The sequence below is a fragment of the Thermobia domestica genome, chromosome 9, assembly GCF_964235325.1.
Source record: "Thermobia domestica chromosome 9, izTheDome1.hap1.1, whole genome shotgun sequence".
Classification (NCBI taxonomy): Eukaryota; Metazoa; Arthropoda; class Insecta; order Zygentoma; family Lepismatidae; genus Thermobia; species Thermobia domestica.
Genome location: NC_137462.1, coordinates 144,710,977 through 144,732,238, shown reverse-complemented (window position 1 = coordinate 144,732,238; position 21,262 = coordinate 144,710,977). Strand labels below are relative to the sequence as shown.

General features: G+C 36.3%; 2 protein-coding genes across 3 annotated transcripts in view; both read right to left on the bottom strand.

Moving 5' to 3' along the window:
* Positions 1 to 15,108, bottom strand: part of LOC145695084 (arylalkylamine N-acetyltransferase 1-like) — a 49,452-nt gene extending 34,344 nt beyond the window's left edge. Inside the window, exon 1 of the mRNA XM_081771965.1 lies at positions 14,883 to 15,108. The gene's annotated coding sequence lies outside the window, so the exon portion shown is untranslated. The remainder of the gene's footprint in view (positions 1 to 14,882) is intronic.
* Positions 1 to 21,262, bottom strand: part of LOC145695085 (arylalkylamine N-acetyltransferase 1-like) — a 252,867-nt gene that overhangs the window by 97,624 nt on the left and 133,981 nt on the right. The gene's annotated exons all lie outside the window — the stretch shown is intronic.

Sequence of the window (21,262 nt, the reverse complement as noted above, 5' to 3'; positions counted from 1 at the left end):
TTCAATTGTTCTCTTTCGTTATCCCGTATGAAGTAATAAGAGACGCTACCTAGATTTCTTTCATGCTCTGACTTGTTATTAAACTGGGGTTACAAGGGATATGCCTAACATGTATTCTATTGCCCTACCGCTTTACATGATTTTATTTGTGCTACTTTCCTGACAAATTGCCATGTAAAAACTAAGATTAGTGAAAGTTTTACTTGAATTCTTTTAATTACAAACTATACAAATTACAGCCTTTCATAACTTATGAAGTTTTGCACTCATCTGAATATTTTGGAATGACAAAATTATAAACTGTAGTCATATAAACTTTTTTTTTTTATTATTAAAAACGGTAGGGCCTATATCGTAAAACAACTCTTTATGCTACAGTGACTTCTTACACAGTAGGCTATACAAAATAGGCTATACCAAAATGAAAAATAGCCTGCCTGAATATTTTAACAATAATGAAATGAAACTTTAAGCCCTAAAAAAAAAAAAGGCCTAGACCAAACTTTTTAAATCAAACAATCTCCTTTTTTAACAGAATAAAGCCTTTTAACATTTACAAGTTCCTCTCTTTTAACAATGAACGGATTATTTCCTAATAAAATTACAGAACCATAAAAGATAAACACTTTATTCACTTCCTGAATATCATCATGAGGCCAGTGGAATTTTAATCTTCTGTTAGTGAAGTTAGTGTACCTAGAAAAACCAAACGACTGTCTCTCATTAACCCGACACAACAACAACAAAAAAAGGGGGTATAATAAGAGAGAGACATTTTCTGGCAAACTCATTTATCAGAGAAAAACTGGAACAATTCTACTTCGAAGTATCACTAATGCTATACAAATTTATGCAACCATTTTTTTCAGAAACTTTTATAACTAAGTTATAAAAAAATCTTCACGAAAAAGACTGATTTAGGTACCTAAAGTTTTTGGTAGACACTTTTTGAAAGGCAGAAAAGAAGATGAAAAAAAAAAAAAAAGGTTGCCTAAAAGCAATGAGATGATAAATCAAACTACCAGCCATTTTGTCTCTTATTATCCCATCTTCCCCTATTACTTGTAAATAACTTTTTGAAAGCACTAGGTTAAAATTCGCAAACAGCATCCAATCTAACAGCCAGGTGTATGTAACCTGTAGTTTTTCCTATATACCTAAGAAGCCAGATGGAACTTCACCTTGAAGTTTAATTCGATTCCTGTTCAAATGTTTATGTACGTTCTCAACTGTGTACACAAGGTTTTTTATCGATCACATAAGACTTCAGAAAAATCAACTTCGTTGTTTTATTGTTTTTTTTTCTTTCAATCCTTATAACCATTCAATCTGTACGGAGGAACCTGTTTGTGGAAACAAGAGATGAAATATCGACCTTCGTAATTGAAAGCGTATTTTGTGAAGCTAATATTTGGTTTCGCTATACGAGACGAGGAATTTGAAAAAGGGGAAAGGCGTGAGAGGGGGCAAGACTTAGGCCATTAAATCTTCCCGAGTAAAATGCACTCTGCTAGATTAGATCGGGAAGCGAGGGGGCAAAACGAGAGAAGAGTGTGGTTGCTAAGTAGTAAAGGTTTTGGGAAAAATAGGGGGGAAAAAAGAAATCACCGGAGCCACAGAAACTTGTGTCACTGTTTCGAGAACAGGAGCTGTCTCGACAGCAGATTGTGTTTACAAACTAGAAGGCACTTAATATTATCGATACCACAGTATACGCACGAAGCATAAACAAGTAAAATCTATAATATCGAGTAGATAAAAATGGCCTATATACTACATCATAGTAAACACGTAGTAAGGAATAAGTTGCTATAATTGAAAAGGAACATTGATATTCATTTATTAAATAAATTATTTGCCCGTTTATTTATCTTGTTTTACGTAATTAAACTCCGAGCATTGGCTAAATGGTTAATAGAGGAGACTTTTGTGTGGGAAACCTAGTTAATTCTTATAGGGAATTCATGTAGCTTGGATTCCACATTAAGCTATAGGTTCACGACTCTCACAGCCTCAATAATCAAAAGAGACGTTAAATTCAAATCAACTCAAAAAGGCGATTTAACATCCCTTTTTAGCATCGACTGTGTGTTTAAATTGGGATCTTAATCCCGTACTCGGGTTTGTATGCAAGTAAAGTAACCCAACGGAAAATCAAATGAAAGACCACACGCATTAGCCACTAAGATGCCCAAGAGACAAGACGAGACGAAACGAGACAGCTCTTGCAATGGAAGCCGATACATTTTACGAGATTAGACATTACTTTTGTCCCTCATTGATATTTCCCTACACTCATCTGATCTGGATCAACCGATCTCACTCGATCGAGATCAAACTTGGCGTGATGGTAGCCCTTGATCTTTTATACAAGTGTGCAGGGGCGGATCCAGGATATGATCAAGGGAGGGGCTAAACCATATTTTGCCGTTTTATCCAGTGTAAAGCAGGATTGAAGCCCATTTTATCCAGTGTATACCTAAGCGTCAAGGGGGGGGCTATAGCCCCTAGCCCTTCCCTTGGATCCGCCACTGCAAGTTTGTGTAATGTTATACAGTAATCTATAGGCATTTGGTTTTCGAGTTATAGGCCATCAAATTTCGGGTGAAAGTTTTCCCTAAACAATTTTTAATAGAAGTTAAGCAAAACCAATGGAGGACGATTTTTTTTCCGAAATAAGGGAACTTAACACTTGTCACGATAACTTATCAAGACGAGACGGTCTGAACTTTCGTATCTTAAGCAAGCTTATTAGCCACTCGGTTATGAGACGACAATTATTAAACTGCAAATCAATCAATCAATTAATCATAAGTGTATACTTCTTGAAATTCTCCCACTTACACCTTCCAATTGATATCTCACACAACGTTTTTTAAACTATTATTTTTATTTGCAATTTAATGATATAAAATTCAGCAGCCCTGTCATTAAATTTTACGTAAGCCATATGTGCAACGCTATTCTTGGGATATTGCGATTCTGCTGGTACCTCATTCATTAAATTATATACAGCCTCTTAGATTTTACGTAGGAACTTGCGTCTTAAGAGTATGATATTCTGCTCCAACCATATTGAATTTTATCAGAGTTAAATGTACTTAAGTGTCACTTCTATGATCTAAGATTACAAAGAATCTATTGACACTTCATACCCATCAAATTTCTATGAGAAAACAGAAACAACAACAACAACAACAATGATAAGTACTAACTTCTCAATTATCATCTTTGTCTCCGCCTTTTCCCATGTGTATATGGGATTGGCGTTTCCATCTTTAATTTGTTCCTTCACTCTCCTCTATCCTGGGCATCCTCTATTCTTCATCCCCTTCGCTTCAGATCATTTTGAATTTTGTCCTTCAATCTCATCTTTGGTTTTTTCCTATTCGTCTTACCTAGTACTTCTAGCTTTCTACGTGTCTTGCCCACATAATCTTCGTGTCTTCATTCTACATGCCCAAACTATCTCAGCTTCCATTCTTGAGAAACTTTCTACTCAAAAGGTTCTACTTTAATAACAGTGCCTCTTAAGTAATTTTTCCTTTGTCTGTTCTTTTTCGCATCCATCTTAACATTTTCATCTCCGCCATCCATCTTCTTTTCCTGGGCCCTTTGTGATTGCCCACGTTTCACTACTGTACATTAGAGCTGGTCTTATTTTCGTTTCATATATACGGTGGTTCAGTGGTAGAGCGCTAACCTCTGGTGCGTGGGCTCAGTGTTACATCCCCGGCCAAGTAAGTTTGTGGTGGACAACATCGTGTCCGTGGGTTTTCTGGAATACTCCATTTCCCCCCACATTCTCATTCCACCAATTTTCCCATTACTCACTTGTCTTAATCACCGTTTTCCTTAACCTAAAGGTCATAATCGTGGGATGTTGAACTGAAATACTCCATTCTATATATATATTAGGACAAGGAAATTTGTACGTAAATCATAATATGTCTGTGGTTGCTAATGAGTAGCGTGATCAAACGTCACGATTATTCGAGATTTTTCCCATTTTGAGAACAGAAACCGGGACACTATGAAAATTTACAATATTGTCGTAATTAGGTCTTCTATATTTCTAGACTAAAATACAGAGAGACGGTATGAAAATTTACAGTGTATTCATTATTATTCATAGTTCTTTTTTCTTAATTATACTTCTGTATTTAAGGAATTTAGGCAATAGGGTCTGTGTGTTTGAGCATTTCACCAATTCAATAAGTTTGTGCTTCTTGCTTCTGCTATGAGCCACAATATCTGACTTTCATCACTGTTTGATGATAACTATTTGCAAATGGTACACTCCACTTTTAAGTTAAGTTTATCGAACTCTTTCACATATGGATACTGTACTTTTAAACTGTCTGCAAAATGTACTTTCTCTTCGGCATGAACGGGGACCAGAGTGACTCAGTAGTACAGCGTTCATCTTTGGTGCGTTTCCTGGTTCGAACATAGCTCGCGCTAAGGGGGTTTTGTTGTGGATAAACACCGCGTGCGTAGATTTTTCGGGGTTCTCCCGTTTCCTCCCACTTTTTTCATTCCACTGTGTTGTTCATTCTTATCATCAGTGTTTCCTTCTGTCTACACTGTATAACCGTGGGACACTCGGTCGAAAAAGAGTAAAACGCCTTTTCAGGCCATCCACCCTGAATGAGGTTTTCCTGGGTTTTCCTCATTCACACCAGGCAAATGCCGGGGTGGTACCTAAGTTATAGGTCCCAGGCCACTTCCTTCCTTCCACCATCCTTTCTTCTTTCCCTTTGCCCGGATTGTGTGCTCGCCGAGGGACGTCATCCCTCAAACGTGACGGGTTAAATGGCCGTAGATGCCGAAAGCCCAGAAATTTAAAATCCTAAAATCCTAAAAATCCTTAATTTTCTTTCAGTTTCCATTTCTCTTTGGCATGACGGTGAAAAACGAAGAATGAATACAGAAGACCAGACTATCCACAGTTTAAAGTTGTCTTCACAGTGAAGGTAAACAGACAAAGGGTTTATAAATAACAGTTATTAAACTTTGAAAACACGAAAAGTGAAATGAACACTGCAATGAGAACCCATAATAATACAACAAATGACAAGGACACAATATAAAGAAGAGGCACTGCTGAAGGTAATGATATTTTCATATGGAAATGTGACAACAGCTAAATCAACAGATGATCCCTCCTGTTAACAAAGATTTCGTAACTAAGAACACGCCCTCGCGTACTATTGGATGGTGAAATCTGTCGGTCAAGGCTACACGTCAGATCAAGCTGCAATACCAATAGACTTGGTCCACGGAGTATTTAAACCGACCTTCTTGATTTCATAGCAACCAGAAAGATCACTGACGTGCATACTAATTAAATAAATTTGTAGTTGGATACACACTTGCAAGTTGCACCTACCAGTTGGTGGAGGAATAAAACAGAATGATATTCTTCAACAATAATTTAATAGTTAATGTAAGAACTGGTAGTTGCTGAGAATATTGATTTGTTTACTTTCGGGGTTAGATTGTATACGGAAATATCATACCTTCAATACTCTGGATTAATACTTAAGTAGACTATCCTTGTTAATAATAATAATAATAATAATAATAATAATAATAATAATAATAATATAATGTTAAAACACTGCATATATTACGATTTTATCAGAGTGAAACAGAGACCCATTTACCGCCGAAAAGTATATTTTGGTTAAGTATAAAAGTACACACCACAATGCATATTACCAGCGAATGATAACATGCAGCCGCTCATGACGTTGTGAGAACAACGAAATCACATCGTGAAGATTCCTACTCCAAAAAGTGCCTTAGAATTAGATTCGTCTTCATATATCTATGTCCCGCTAAAGTATAGCTTTTTGTATATTTTCTGAACAGGATTACTGGCTGAAGTCGCCTAATATCAAAATTATCTTCACATTTTCAACTTTTCTGGAATAAGGAAACAAAATATCCGCATAAACTTGCTATGATGGGGGTAGTCCAGAACTTGAGTGAAGTAAATCCTACTGAGCGTAATCATTATGGCCGAGAGGTTTCAAGACATGTGGTTACAGTACTTTTGATGTTCGAGAGTATGGATTCAACACAAAGACATCCATTTTTTCCTTTTTTCATCTACGTCGGAATGTTGTTCAATATTTGTTCTTTAAAGTTGCAAATGGCGTTTATATTTAAAATAAGAGGAATTATGCTAGCATTTATTTTTTATATATTTTTAAAATGAAGAAAAGAATAAAAACAATACCCACAGACAAAAACTATTACAGTTATTAAACATTATCAATAATAATTGCTACGAGTTACTAAAACAAGCAGCTGAGATCCAACGACTGGACTTATAATTCTGGGCTAAAGTATATTAAGAACCACTGCGGTAATTAGTCCCCAATTGACTCGAACTCATGCCCACGCGAAACAAGATGTATGTAAATATTTTATGTATCGATGCACACAAGCTTATTCGGCAAAAAAAAAATAAAAAAAAAAAAAAAAAAGTGTAGTACTGCTCCCGACTTTTATATACCTAAGTATACGATGGATAGATCCCTGTTCAAGTCATATGGACTTTATGGTTATAAACACCATGTGCGTGGTTTTCTGGAGACGGAAGAGAAAATGGGACAAGAATTGTTCGCGAGAGTGACAGCGTGTAACGTATCTGTGTGTATGGCGTTGCAAGTATAGAAGCATATTAATATTATTGATCGATGAAGTGACAACTATGCAGTGAAAGTGAAAATTTATTATTATTAGTATTAGTATTAGTATTATTATTATTATTATTATTATTATTATTATTATTATTAGTCTACTTTTAAACCTGCACGGCGAAATTACTGCATAATATATTATTATTTCTGTAATAATTCCTGTATTGTATGTTATTTCGTTTACTAGTAGACACAGGTTGCCGAATAAATTACTTTTGGCAAGCCTTTTGTGTAAATAACAGTACAGAAAGAGGTCGGTTCGTTCCAAAAATCAACCATGAACTTAATAATATTTGGCTAATGGTTTTAGATGGCAAGATAGTGTAGGGGTAACGTGCTTCACTTATGAGTAGTACAGCTAGTCAACATAGGTTCAAACCCTTTCGAGCCATTTTTTACTACTACGCGATCGTGAAGAATCGAAAAGGGACTTCTCATACTAAATAGGCAATCTTTAGGAATGTGAAAGCAAACACCTTATCACGATACAGACGATTTACGAATATTGGTTAGGAAACGGCAAATAAGTCTATGGGGTAACCAGATCAGTTTGAAACTCTTATTTTTCTTAGAAACAAATGCCATACCATTTGTTAAACAAGTTATGAATAGAGTAATCTGTGGAGTATTGCTATTGTGCTAGACTTCCAAATGGGAAATCTCGGTTCGATTCTCCACCAGGTATTACTTTGCATAAAATATTGGCTACATAGATCCATCTATTGTTGGAGAACTTAGCAAGGCATCACTGGCGGGAATCCGAGTAAACAGTGTATGCGTTCTTTATCATACAATGTAATAAGTAATTTTTCATTTTTATATTCGTCTTTCCCCTATCTTTCTGGACGTTTCCCTATCAAGTCCGTGCATCTTTCTTCTCTCTCTCTCTCTCTCTCTCTCTCTCTCACACACACACACACACACTTTTTGTGCGTGTTTCAGAGTTAAAGTGGAGCCACTTTTGATGGCCCGGTGACTAGCCCTAACACAAACAGAAGCGTCCTGGTCCAAACTTGACTCAAATGATCCGATCGACCCAGTTTGGAAAATCTAATTAACTGGAAATTTCGGCGTCGTGTTTCTCGTGCTGTGGGGTAACATCTCCAGTCCTTGTTACTTCTGAAGGAAATACTGTTTAAACGCAAGGAAATAAGTAAAATCTTTTCTTTGTCCTCTGGGTTACCAAGTCTCAATTGAATCATCTGGTTTGAATCTTCGATCCAGTGGCGGTCCATAACCTAACCCACATCACCCGACTGACGCGATGACCCGTTTCAGCCCTGGCGTGTTCATTCGATCTGTCTGGATTAAACGTTATATTCGCAATAGGTGAAGTCGAGAGTGGATGTTCGGAACAGATAAATTTTCAGAGGTGACTAGAAAATATAATTAGTTTTTTGATGATTTCAAGAGAAGATTTTATTTATATTAGTTTCACACAAAATTCGTTTCCAGTCTATAATTTATCTCAACTCCGTAAAATTCAAATGGTTTATTTCTGTTTGAAATTTGAAACATGCAAGCTCTGCTACGTCTATAAGAAACATCCAATTTTGGTTTTGAACATTTGTAATTTTTCATAATGACACAGTTTGGACTTCTAATACTGGCTCTTACTGGTAGAAAGTTTGCAGAAAAATAGCACTCATTCATTTTTTGTTCGGTTTGCATGACTTACACCACCTACCGGGTTTATTATAATGTATTTTGGATGAGTACGTTCAATAAATACCACCGAATTTGCAACCGAATCACGTGCAAGCAAAGCATGTGTATTAAACTTTTGACATTGTTCTAGATGTATCTCACAAGGGAACCTTCCGAAAATGATAGTTGCAGTGAAAGTTGTGACCTATGCCAATTGAAAGAGCTGTAACAGAGATAAGCATTCCCAAAAAATTAGCTGCCCATGGCAATAGGTTCAAGAAATATAAGGGGTGGAAGTTCGGGAAACAGCAAGATTGGACAAGGGAGGAAAAGTGCTAATTCCGCAAAAAAGGGGGGCACGACAAAATACAATGCTGACAAGTGATGTATAGAAAGAGACTTGCCACAATAGGGAACAAATGAAGGCCACCAGTGAAGTTAACAGTGTTGCCAACTGCAATGAAAAGTATATGTTTTGTAAAGAGTACAATATTCACTATATGAAATGAGTACAATATTCAGTGTCAACCTGTCATGTAGAACATAAGATATGACGTGTATAATCAGTGGTACAATCTAACAAAAGAAAATAGAAAAAAAAGAAGTGCGAAAAATACGGAAAAGACGGAGTTGGCCATAATGCGTCACATTTGATCACGAGCTGTGCATATTAGAATGAACAAAACAAGAAAGCACCAACTATGCAGGAAACCGACGTACCTAGAGTCGAAAAGAAAAACGAGTTTCAAAGTTGGCAACACTGCCCATGAAAATCCAGACAAGTCTAATATAGTTAGGTCACTCGCTTCACAAAAATAAAATTTCGGCAACAGGCATCACTCGGAATGCATCAATGCTGGAATGATTGAGGCAATGTCAAGTCGGGGAATATGAAATGCATGCAACAACGCATATCAGAAATATTTACTATATGGGATTTCAAAATAGCCGCCAAAAATATCTGTTCGATGACAAGAACAACGTGCATTTTTGCAGCCATTTTGCAACCGTGCTTCATATAGCAAATGTTTCTTATAGGCGATGTTGCATCTATCCAAAGAAATATCATCCGCCCCCTGTTCCCATTTGAAATTTTGCGGTTGACCACTCGAGCCTTATGATGGGGGCCCTGAGGAACTTGCTTCTTACAAAGTTTTCTTGGCCCTCGACATGAGTACATTCCTGTGCAATTGTATTTGAAACATCTCTTTTCGCTTCGCAGCAATTTGAGATCACAATGTTCGATGCCATGTTAAGACACGACATATATTTGTGGCGGCCATTTTGAAAACCATGCTTCATATAGCAAATGTTTCCTATAGGTGTTGTTGCACATTCCACGATCTATCGAAAGAGGTACCACTGGGTCCCTGTTGCCATTTGAAAGTTTGAAATTGTCTCCTGGGGCGCTATGATGGAGATCCTGGGGGCACTTGCTTCTCACAGACTTTTGTCACCCCTGTGACATTGATACATTCCTGCACAAATGGATCCGTCACATTTTTGTTCGTTTCGCAAGTCTTTCAGGACACAAAGTTTGGTGGGATACCCTGTATATTCCCACATACGACCCAATCATGACATAATGTTCACTACTTCTATTATCGGTTGTTGGCTCAACCCAACCATTTCATGTTCCCCGACTTGACATTGCCTCAATCATTCCAGCATTGATGCATTCCGAGTGATGCCTGTTGCCGAAATTTTCTTTTTGTGAAGCGAGTGACCTAACTATATTAGACTTGTCTGGATTTTCATGGGCAGCGTTGCCAACTTTGAAACTCGTTTTTCTTTTCGACTCTAGGTACGTCGGTTTCCTGCATAGTTAGTGCTTTCTTGTTTTGTTCATTCTAATATGCAAAGCTCGTGATCAAATGTGACGCATTATGGCCAACTCCGTCTTTTCCGTATTTTTCGTACTTCTGTTTTTTCTATTTTCTTTTGTTAGTTTGTACCACTGATTATACACGTCATATCTTATGTTCTACATGACAGGTTGACACTGAATATTGTACTCATTTCATATAGTGAATATTGTACTCTTTACAAAACATATACTTTTCATTGCAGTTGGCAACACTGTTAACTTCACTGGTGGCCTTCATTTGTTCCCTATTGTGGCAAGTCTCTTTCTATACATCACTTGTCAGCATTGTATTTTGTCGTGCCCCCCTTTTTTGCGGAATTAGCACTTTTCCTCCATTGTCCAATCTTGCTGTTTCCCGAAATTCCACCCCTTATATTTCTTGAACCTATTGCCATGGGCAGCTAATTTTTTGGGAATGCTTATCTCTGTTACAGCTCTTTCAATTGGCATAGGTCACAACTTTCACTGCAACTATCATTTTCGGAAGGTTCCCTTGTCAGAACTCTACAGTTCCATTGGAAATTGAGTATTTACTTTGACCAGCAAATTTGGTCTTCATTTTGAAAGTGACAAAGAATTTTTCAACCATCCTCCATATATTCGAACAGCCCTGAAAAATAAAATCCAAACGTCACTTCTATATTGCTGTTGGATTTCTGAAAACGGAACTTTATAATGTTTTTTTTTTTTTTTTACTACATTTAAATTCCATACTTTTATCCGTGCTCCCTTTTCTTCTTCTTTCCCCTTTTCTCTCTGTCTCACTTCTGTACCTCTGTCTAACACACATCCATCTGCTTCAATTTTTCATTATCTGTGTTTAAATTTCTCCCTCCCTCCATCAATTTATGAATCTCGTTTCGTCTCGCTTTTATGCTTTCATTTTATCGATATTAACACATGCATATTTTGAAATTAAAATTGTGCTCAAGTTGTTTGCTGATTTTAGTATGGGAGAGACGGAGGGGAGAGAGAGAGAGAGAGAGAGAGAGAGAGAGAGGGCGGGTCACTTTATCAGACACAATTATGGGATAAGGTGTCATTTGGGTGGCCTAGCTGCACAGCGTTTGATGTCGCAATATTTTTGATACGAAGTGTATATATTACTTGATTGGGTTGTAGTTTGACACCCCTTACAACACCAAGCTATATAAGGCGTGAATGATGAACCTATAATTTAAAGGTGGAATGTGAACCACCGTAATACGTTCAAATGCTCTGTCGTTGGAAATTGAATCCGGAATCTTGTGCAGCAAAAACGCAGGTCCTAGCCACAAGACCAGCGGGAGAGTTACATACTACTTAAGTAGCTTTTGTGCTGAATACACAAACCATTTAACGTAGCATCATACATTAAACACATTTAGATAGATGGCTATTCTCGAATGAAAAAATTCAACATTAAGTACATTAAATAATAATTAATTTATTAATAATTACATATTTTAAGTGCTAAGTAAGTTTAGCGAAGTATAGTACTGTGTGGTGGTGATGATGGTGAGGTATAACAATAAAATAACAACAATACATCTACAAGTTACAAAGTATGTTCTGCACAGTATGATTGATCGAACGGTACGATCGGAGCTCCATTATTAAAGTACACGAAATTTGAAACTGTCGAACAAATAAATTTTTTTCTCGTGGCTGCCGCTTACTTTGCATTTTCAGATTGTTTCAACTTTAACAAGAGTCCTCATAATTCTGCCTTCAGTATTGGCAGCTTTTACTGTAGTCTTATGAATCCTCGATTTTTCTTTACTGCTGAATGTCAACAGTTTATATATAAGGTGGTGCAAAAGTCAATAACCCAGTTGCACGTTTTAGGTCGGACTGATTTATACGCTACCCTGTATTCGGCATATTATTTTCCTTGCTACTGAACCAAAATATTGTGTGTGACGATTTTTCTTTTTTAATTTTTGGAGTTTCGATTCTACCTTTATTGTGACAACACTCATATTCTAAATTCATTCTGTCAACCTTATACACAAGCAATTAAAACATAGTCGAAAACATGAAATTCATTAGTCCTCTTGTCTGGGAACCCTGACAGATAGTGCAAAAAACTACCTATATTTATTTGTCTTCTCATTGCCGCATTTTATCTTTTTCACTGCACGAAAATACAGCAGCAGTGACTTCACAAAACAGTCAAGTAAGTGTTACATTGTTACGTCCCGGCTTCGATTCCGGATGGGGGAGCAGAAAAAATTTCCTAATGATTCACTTTAATTAATCATCCGTGTTCTTATGAATAGTTTAAAGGACATAATTGGGCTACGTTAAACTTTAAAAAAAAAAACATTTTATACACGGTCAAGTATTCTGTACATTCTTGTTTTTTTTTTCTTTTCTGTCTAGCAAAATATTAAAAGTAAATAGTTGATATCAGTAGGTATACCATAGTAAGCTGCCGGTATGAGAAGAAAATTATACAAGTACGCATTTGTAAGGAATTATGGAATCTGGTTTAGATTCTATTGAACTGTTTATATATCTAGACTTTTTTTTTGGAAAATATAAAATGACGTTAGTTTTTCTAGTTGTCTTAACTATTCAAGCCCCTTGGAACTATTAGAATTATTAGTTGTAATAGCTCCAACAACAAATATTATATAAATTCGTCCCAAACAGTCCTTGTATGTGTATATCAAGACTTACTCTATGGTATGAGAGGTACTTAGAATTGGCAAGCTGAAATCTATCTCTCTCAATACCTTAAGGGAATCAACATCGCTAAAATATTTAAATGATACCACTAGAAGGTAAGACAAGAAAGTTTACGTTTGTATGCATCTTTCTGAACCTGTCTCAAGCATTTTTTCTTTAGTTTGTAGCTTTTTTTTTTTTTTTTTTTTTTTTTTAACAGAGATGACTTATTTTAATAGCTGCCACTGTTCTAATTGAAGATTTCTTTCTTTCGTCCTCCAGGCAAACATTGAGAAAATCCCTTTCTCTCCCCCATGAGAAATTCTAATGTCCAGTGAGCAGTATTCTTGTGTTCATAGCCCTTTGTCTTGATCTCCGCACAGATTTGCTGCAGATATCATAAAAAAAAAGTATTGTTTCCTTTAGACTGTAGGTACGGTTGAATTGTTGAATTTCGTTACTGATAAGATTTCTTAAATTCCAACTAATTAACGTTTTTTTTAAACCATGCTTTGAAGTTGCTCTTCAAGGAACTACTCTTATGTCTTTGATATATGGAACAAACTGAATCTATATGTCCGTTCTACCATTTTGCGCTCACACTTGGAAAACGAAATGAAATGAAATTTTTGAGTTTTACGTCCCACGCTATGCCGGTTAGGCTAAAGGAGACGGTGATGATGAGAAATGAGTGAAATGAAGAAAGTGGAAGGAAACGCGAGAACCCCTAAAACCCCACGCACACGGTATTTGTCCACCACAAAGTTCACTTGGCGCGAGCTAGGATCGAACCAGAAACCCCCAGCTCCACAGGTGAACGCCCTACCAGATCCACCACGGCCCACTTACTCACACTTGCAAACGAATACGCATCCAAGCTAAAGAGGAAGCATTCTGCTACGAATTCATGTAGTTGGAATTAGTGATGTTAAAATTCGAATAATTCATTATTTGAATTATGAAATGATGAGTTCTTCGAATATTCGTTATTCGACGAAATTTCGGATATTCTAAAATTCGAATAAAAGCAGAAAAAATATTCGAATAACTGTAACAGCAGTAGTTCGGATCCTAGGGCGCTAAACTCTTAAGATAATGAATGAAAAAAAAAGCGTGCTACTAATTCACAAGTATCTGCCACGCTATGAAGGACAAAATATTTTATAGCTGTCAGTTAAGTGTATCAAACGTAGCGAAAAGCAGATTCGAATATAATTTGATTGACTGGACTTTTAACACTCCTTCATAGCTCCGATTTTTGTTGTTTCTTGAAGTTTAGCGTCCCATCTCAGCACCGAGATTGAATGAGATCTGAACATACAGTTTATGGTGATATCCGAGCCAACGTAAGGTTCCCCCACTGAATATCGGAACCGGGACCGATGTACAGAAAGGGTCCGCGTGGTTGCTACTAGACCAGTGAGGAAGACGGAGTAGATAAAAGAAATGTTCAGTCAGGTAGGTTCATTTTTAGTCAGGCATCGCGGTTTATTTATAATAGTACAAACAATGGCAACTGACTTCGAACTGTGCTGGTTTCTTGCTCCAGACTATTCTTAAAACAATTATTATTATTTCATTTTAATAAATGTTTAATTTATTACAGGAACTAATTATAACAAATACGTTAGTGTCTGGTTTACTGTAAATAAGTTAGGTTAGATACTATAGAATTTAAAGAAAAGCAAAAAATTACCTTTTTCGTTCACTTCAGACTTTATTTTTTTCAGTTCGGAATTTCACCTGGACCTTGGTCAAATAAATTAATTCAATGATTTCAAAGGTCCTGCTAATTTTAGGAAGTATTTAAAAAATTTATTTGTCATTTACGGAAGGAAAAACTACGTAAGGAAAGAATTAACATGTAAAAAAAGCATAGTGACGATTTTCCTTAACAACATAAAGCTTCACGAACGTAAACACAAAACATATATGAACAAAACACGTAAGCTCGCTCAATCAGCCCAAAATCATCCCTTGCACATTAAGAAACGTGATCTTACCCGTTACAGGAGTAGCAAAGATTTGAGTTTTCGCCGGAGCAGAAATCACTGAGATATATACATATAAAACTTGATGTTCCTAACGAAGCGGGATGAAACAGCTGACAGTCAGCATGTACTATACAGTCCGTATGAGAGCCAGTAAACTTCTTTCTCTGTCTCTCTCCTACCTTCGTTTGAAAACGCGCAGACTCGAAGAGTAGACAAACAGACCTTTGCTCCTATAAAGCTTTTTGTAGAGAGAGAGAGAGAGAGAGAGAGAGATAACGCGAGAGTCTTTGAATTCACAGCAAAATGATAAAACTTACATCGTTATCTTGAGAAACATTTTATCTCTGGCTTCGCACAACTTGATGCACGTCAGGAGCAGAACAGAAGCAGCGTTGTATTTTCTATCATCCGCAGGGATATTAAGTTAAATTTTTTAAAAAAAGTTAAGCGATTATGGAGTTTTCACTATAAAAGTTGCCATGACAGATAGTGTCATTAATCTCCTTGCTTAATAAATCATTCATTATCCCTGATGCGCTTGTTTGCTATTACTCCATGTTTACGCAAGATACAGTTTAAAACACAATATCAAGTATATTACTGTTAGGAAATTAAGGAACAATTTGTTTCATACACGATTTTATACAGACCGAATATCGACAAATTTCGAGTATCGAATATCGAATGCCAAAATATAGCAAAATATCTAAATTCGATTTCCGAATATATCGGAATATCGTAATATTAAAAACATCGAAAAATATAAAATGTAAAATATATCGATCAGTAATAGTTTTTGATATCAATACTTTAAAATTTCGATCAATCGATCGATGTATCGAAGTATACCTCAGCACACACACAAATAACGAATATATTGGCATGTATGTTTATTTGTATTCTTCATTTTCTCTTGCTACAGCTTGACACTCCAAACTCAGGTATTGCCGTATTTCATCTACAAAATTATTCTTTTCACAAACTTCATGTACAGATTAAGTTTTACAGGATCTTTGAACCCTCTCATAGCAAGAGAATGGAAAGTTGGTATGGACTTGGTTGGATATGTAAAGTTTTAGCTGCGTTCAGTATGAAACAGTCAATGTTATTTGTTGACAACTTCCACCTAGGTCAATGTGACAGCCGGATTTTGGATATTGACAATAAATACCGAGAAAATATCAGAACTCGATTGATATATCGGAACATCAGAAATGTCAAAATGTCGATATACCAAAAATCCATCCATCCAAATAAAAATGTCGATATCCATGACGCTGACGCCTCTACCTCTAATTTCTGCTATTGACATGTTTTCTTCAAAGAACAAACATTACTTTTAAACATATTTAGTGGTTCCCACCACCAATACGCCTTCCAGATTATAGCTTTGATTGAAACGTGGCTTTATTCTGTAAATGAAGAAGTTCACTCTTTAAAAGTTTAACTTCCTCAAATGTTTCAGCCAGTGGCGGATTTTGAGAGAAGTCGGATCGATAAAATTTTAAATTTTTATCGTTATACAAGTTAAGAATAGAAAGCTTACCTCACGTACTAATTGTTGTATACTGATTTGTGAATCTTCACTACCTTATCTTGTAGCGATAATAACTTTTTACCGATGTGACTTCCCCTTAAGAACCGCCCCTGGTACCAGTTATATTTTTCTCTTTATCCCCTTTCCCCTAATATTTCAATTGTGCATTTTGCGTTACTATTCTCTCTTGTAAGCACATCTGGTAAGTTGGTTGTATTCGAGTTTGTTTCTTTTTGCATCAGGGCCTAACACGTGGATCACAGCTCCACGTGCTTCCCGAACCACATGAACTCTCTGTGACATTTCAGCGTATCTTCACAATTCACACTGTACGAAGTGATTGTTAAGTATAGGTTATCATTTTTTTGTTTTGTATTTTTTTCAAGATACTTACTGAAAACTCTTATCTCTTCTCAAGTTCAAAGATTTGGGTACTTCTAGTGTGCGTGTATAGTGGATGTCTCCTTCTTACTGCTAGCCATGGAGGAATCCAATCGACCCAATATACGCCCATATGAAGTGCTTAGTAGATATGTCATAGCGACATGATTAGAAAACTTCCGTTTCCCTAAAGATTTTACCTAATGTAAAAATTTTCATTAAAAAAAAAAAAAAAAAAAAGACTCATTTTCATCTTGAAAAGGAATTGAACTAGAACACTACTTTGTGAAAAGTTAATTATTGACGACCTTGAGAAGGGAGTTCCGTAACTTAAGTTCATTTTGAGCTTACATCAACAAGTTTCTTAAGCCAAAATGCTGAAAATCTTTCAAATATTCTTTATTAGTGTTTCCTCTTCGCTGATAAAATATAGTTTCTTCCACTGTCGTATGTGACCGACAATTGAAATACTGTATGCTTGAATGCAGCAAGTTTCGACCTTTGATCGCTGGATAATTGTGATATATTCGGACCGTGAATTCCTCTTCCGCCAAATTGGTAATATGTTGGATGGAATAAACTCGCAACTGGAGAAAGGAGGGCACAACGATACCAAGGATAACTACCGACCGTAGAGTTCCGGGTTGTGATAATATTGTAATGTTTTGGTAGAGTCAAATGATAGACCGGGTGTCTTTTCCCCTTCACCAAGTTTTATTACAAAATATAATAAATACAAGTGTGTCTAATTCAATGTCTCTTCCTCAATGACCAAGTGAAGGAATACTAAATGTTTTGCCGGGTGCCCCTTCCACTCATGGCAGTTTCCAGAACAGATTGGCAGGTTGTAGGTTAGACTTGGATTATAAGTTTAAGATGGATCCCTAGCCCAGTGCAACATAGGGTAAGGAAGAGGTTCTCCTAGTCCACAGCGACATAGGAAGGTAAAGGTTAGGTGATCCGTTAGTCGACTGATGATGGGTCCCTCGGTGGTCCTCCTTTTATTTGTCCTCCTCGGGTCCTTCCGTGAGGTCCGTCTGCTTTCGGTGTTCTTCGGTGTCTTCCGTGTCGGCCTGTTGTCTGCTAGGTTGTTTGTAATAATTAGCACATGATGAGCTGACACGTGCGTCTGTTGTGATGTGGGGATCCTTGCAATATGTTCTCTTGAGACTCTGAATCTATTACAGAATATCGTTTGTCGCTATCTATTAACACTTTCCTTCTATGACGATAAAAGTTGAAACCGGAAATTGTTAATTTTCACCAGTTCTGGTTTGAATAGAGGCAGGGGTGACGATTAGGGGGGGGGCAATTGCTCCCACGTTTTTGAAGTGACCTCTTAATATATCTAGTTTCATTTGGAAATGTAAAGTTTTTGTATGTATTACTGGTTCATAGAAAAAATGGTACCATATAATATTTGCCGTGAATACGTATTGATTATTTGTCTTCCCGTGGAGTTAAGAAAGCTACATGAATTGCGTTTTAATTGTAATTCAAAGCAATTAACATTGTAATTGCGTATTTCTTTAAATGTTGTAGCTTATGCTTGTAGTATTTAATGTCTTCCATTTTCTAAGAGTAATAACATACATTTAATAGCATATGTAAAATTAAAAATATAAGTTGTTCATTAATCCCCAGTTCAGGCATGTAGCCAAGCAGGGTGGGTCCGAGGGGCCGGACCCCCCTTCGAGACCAGAAATGAAAAAAATACGGAAGGATGAAACAAAATGAAATGAGAAAAAGAAGGATCAGCGTTGAAAATACACTACAGGAAGCTTTTGGTTACTCTTTCTTATGGGGAAATTTGTATTACTTGCAATACATGGTTGCGAGGTGAGCGATATATCCTAGAAGAGTAAGGGAATTTGAAATTTCTAGAAAAGTTGCGGAATTCTCAGAATTTCTGCTACTAGTCAGGGAGATTTCAAGCTTCCGAAAGCATAGTGCTGTTGTGTAACAGCGTGGACATTTTTTATCATAATTTTTCGTCATCGCATCCTTGCAATATCAAACATGTTATTTCAAAAACAATTTTCTACTGCTCCTTTTAACCTGTCATTTGAAACAGACAGTAGTTGATGGAATAATAAAAACAAGAATATATGTGGAAAGAAAGTTCTGTTAACATTTGATTCAACAGAAAAAGGAACGCAGATATTGCAAAATATTTTACAAGACATTATTGAGTATGTACTTTTTATAATAGTGAATATGTACTTTTTATAATAGTTGAGGTCATAATGAAAGGAAAATTGTTATATTTCAATAGAGGAAGGATGCAAATATTGTATAATCTTTTTCAATATTTTTTTTTAAAATTTTACTCGAGATTTATTCACAGTTTATTAAAATACTTACCAACATATCCCCACAAACCAATATATGTTGATAGTAAAGTAGTTTAGATTGATTGAGCTCGTGGGCCTTCAGAATTTCATGTCACGCCCCCCCCCCCCCTCCGCGTTACGAAATCTGGCTAAACGAACCAATATATGTTCCAGTAAAATTGTTTAGAATGATCGAGCCCCTGGTGTGATAACCATAGTATTTCATGTCACGGACACCCCCCCCCCTTCACGCAATCCTGGCTACGTGTCTGCCCCAGTTTCAATGTAACTTCTAGAAAGTAAGACCCAATGTTCATTACTATGATTAATATTATCCATTCTATTTATTTGTTTTGTAGATTTATTATTAAATAATATGATTACACAATTTTCCAGACAGAATTTTAAGATGTTCATAAGCAAGGAATCAAATCTCTTCTTAAACTTTCGTTATTTAAGGGTACAAAGGGCTAGTACCTACTTGTGTTGCTCTTGTTAATTTACTTAATAAAATATGAAATACGATATACGGTATTTTAACTGAAAAAAAAAGATAGTATCCTATTAGTTATACAACGTTTCGTCAAACAAAGTGTTAGAAACAACACTCACATTGATATACAAATATTGAGATCATGTACGGCTTTCTCACTTTTAACGTCCAATCGCTACCACTGAATAGAGGTTAACAGAAAAAGTGGAGCCTATTCCTGACAAGCTGAACCAATTGCAAGAAACCGCACATTGATATCTCTTACTGTTTTGGTTCTATAGAAATCATGATTGAAATCGGAAGTAATAGTAAATTTTTAACCACTCCTGGTTTGCTAAAGTGTTGCGGATTCTGATGATATGTTCTGTTCAGATCCCGAATTGATTGCAGAAAACCATTGGTCGCTATTACGTTTTTGTTTTAGAGTGATAATGTTGAAACCGAAAATGGTTAATTTAAACTACGTACTTTCGGTCTGAATAGAGAGTTAATGGATGAGACGGAAACAATTATTGGGAAGCTGACTCAATTACAAAAAAAAAAAAAAAAATCCGATTTTTTTTTCTTTCTTTATGGAAATTAGTATTGAAAACTGAATAGTAAATTGGTACCACTTTCAGTTTTGGTAGAATGTTGTTGGTAGCCAAGTTATGTTGTCTTGAGACACTGAACGTTTGCAAGAAAACACTTCTCGTTATGTTACCGTTTCCATTCTATGGTGATAAACGTTGAAACCGGAAATGACTAATCTGAACAGCTTCTGGTTTGAATAGAGGATTAATGGAAAAGATGTACCTTATTCTTAAAAAGCTGAATGCTTGCAAAAAAAAAAAAAAAAAAAAAAAAAAAAAAAAGTTATCGCTTTTGTTCTGTAGCGATAAACATTGGAACCAAAAATGGCTAACTTCAACCACTTTTAGTTTGAATAGAGGTTCAGCGGAGGAGATGAAATCTATTTCTGAGATTCTGAATCGATTGGAAACAGCCGCTTCTTGATATCTTTTAGTGGTACGGTTTTCGATATATGGAAATCAGTATTCAAACCGGAAGTAATAGTAAATTTGAGTCACTTTCGGTTTTCCTAGAGTATTCTGGATAGTAATGTTATGCTGTCTTCAAAACGTTGAATCGTTGGCAAAGAACAGCTTCTTGCTATCTGTTACCGTTCTCGTTGAAGCAGGAAATGGTTAATTTGAACCACTTCCGTTTTGAATAGAGGGTTAACGGAGAGGACGGAACCTATTCTTGGGATGCTGAATACATTGCAAAAAAAAAAAAAAAAAAAAAAAAATCTCGATATATCTTACCGTTTTCGGTCTGGGATTTTTCAGTAACAAACGAAACACAGTGGATCATGATGAATGGTGGGTTAGTGTGGATCATGGTGAATTGGTGAGTCAGAGTGGATCACGGTAGGTGGTAAATCACAGTGGGCCAGGAAGTGTTGATCCATGACCCACTGATCAATTCCATCTCAGCTCCGGAGGGCACCGTGGCTCAGTGGTACAGCATTTTTCTCTGGTGTGTGGGGTTCCTGGGTCGATTTCCGGCTAAGTAAGTTTGTGGTGGACAACATCGTGCTTGTGGGTTTTTCAGGGTACTCCGTTTTCTCTCTTTTTCTCATTCCACCATTTCTCCCATCATC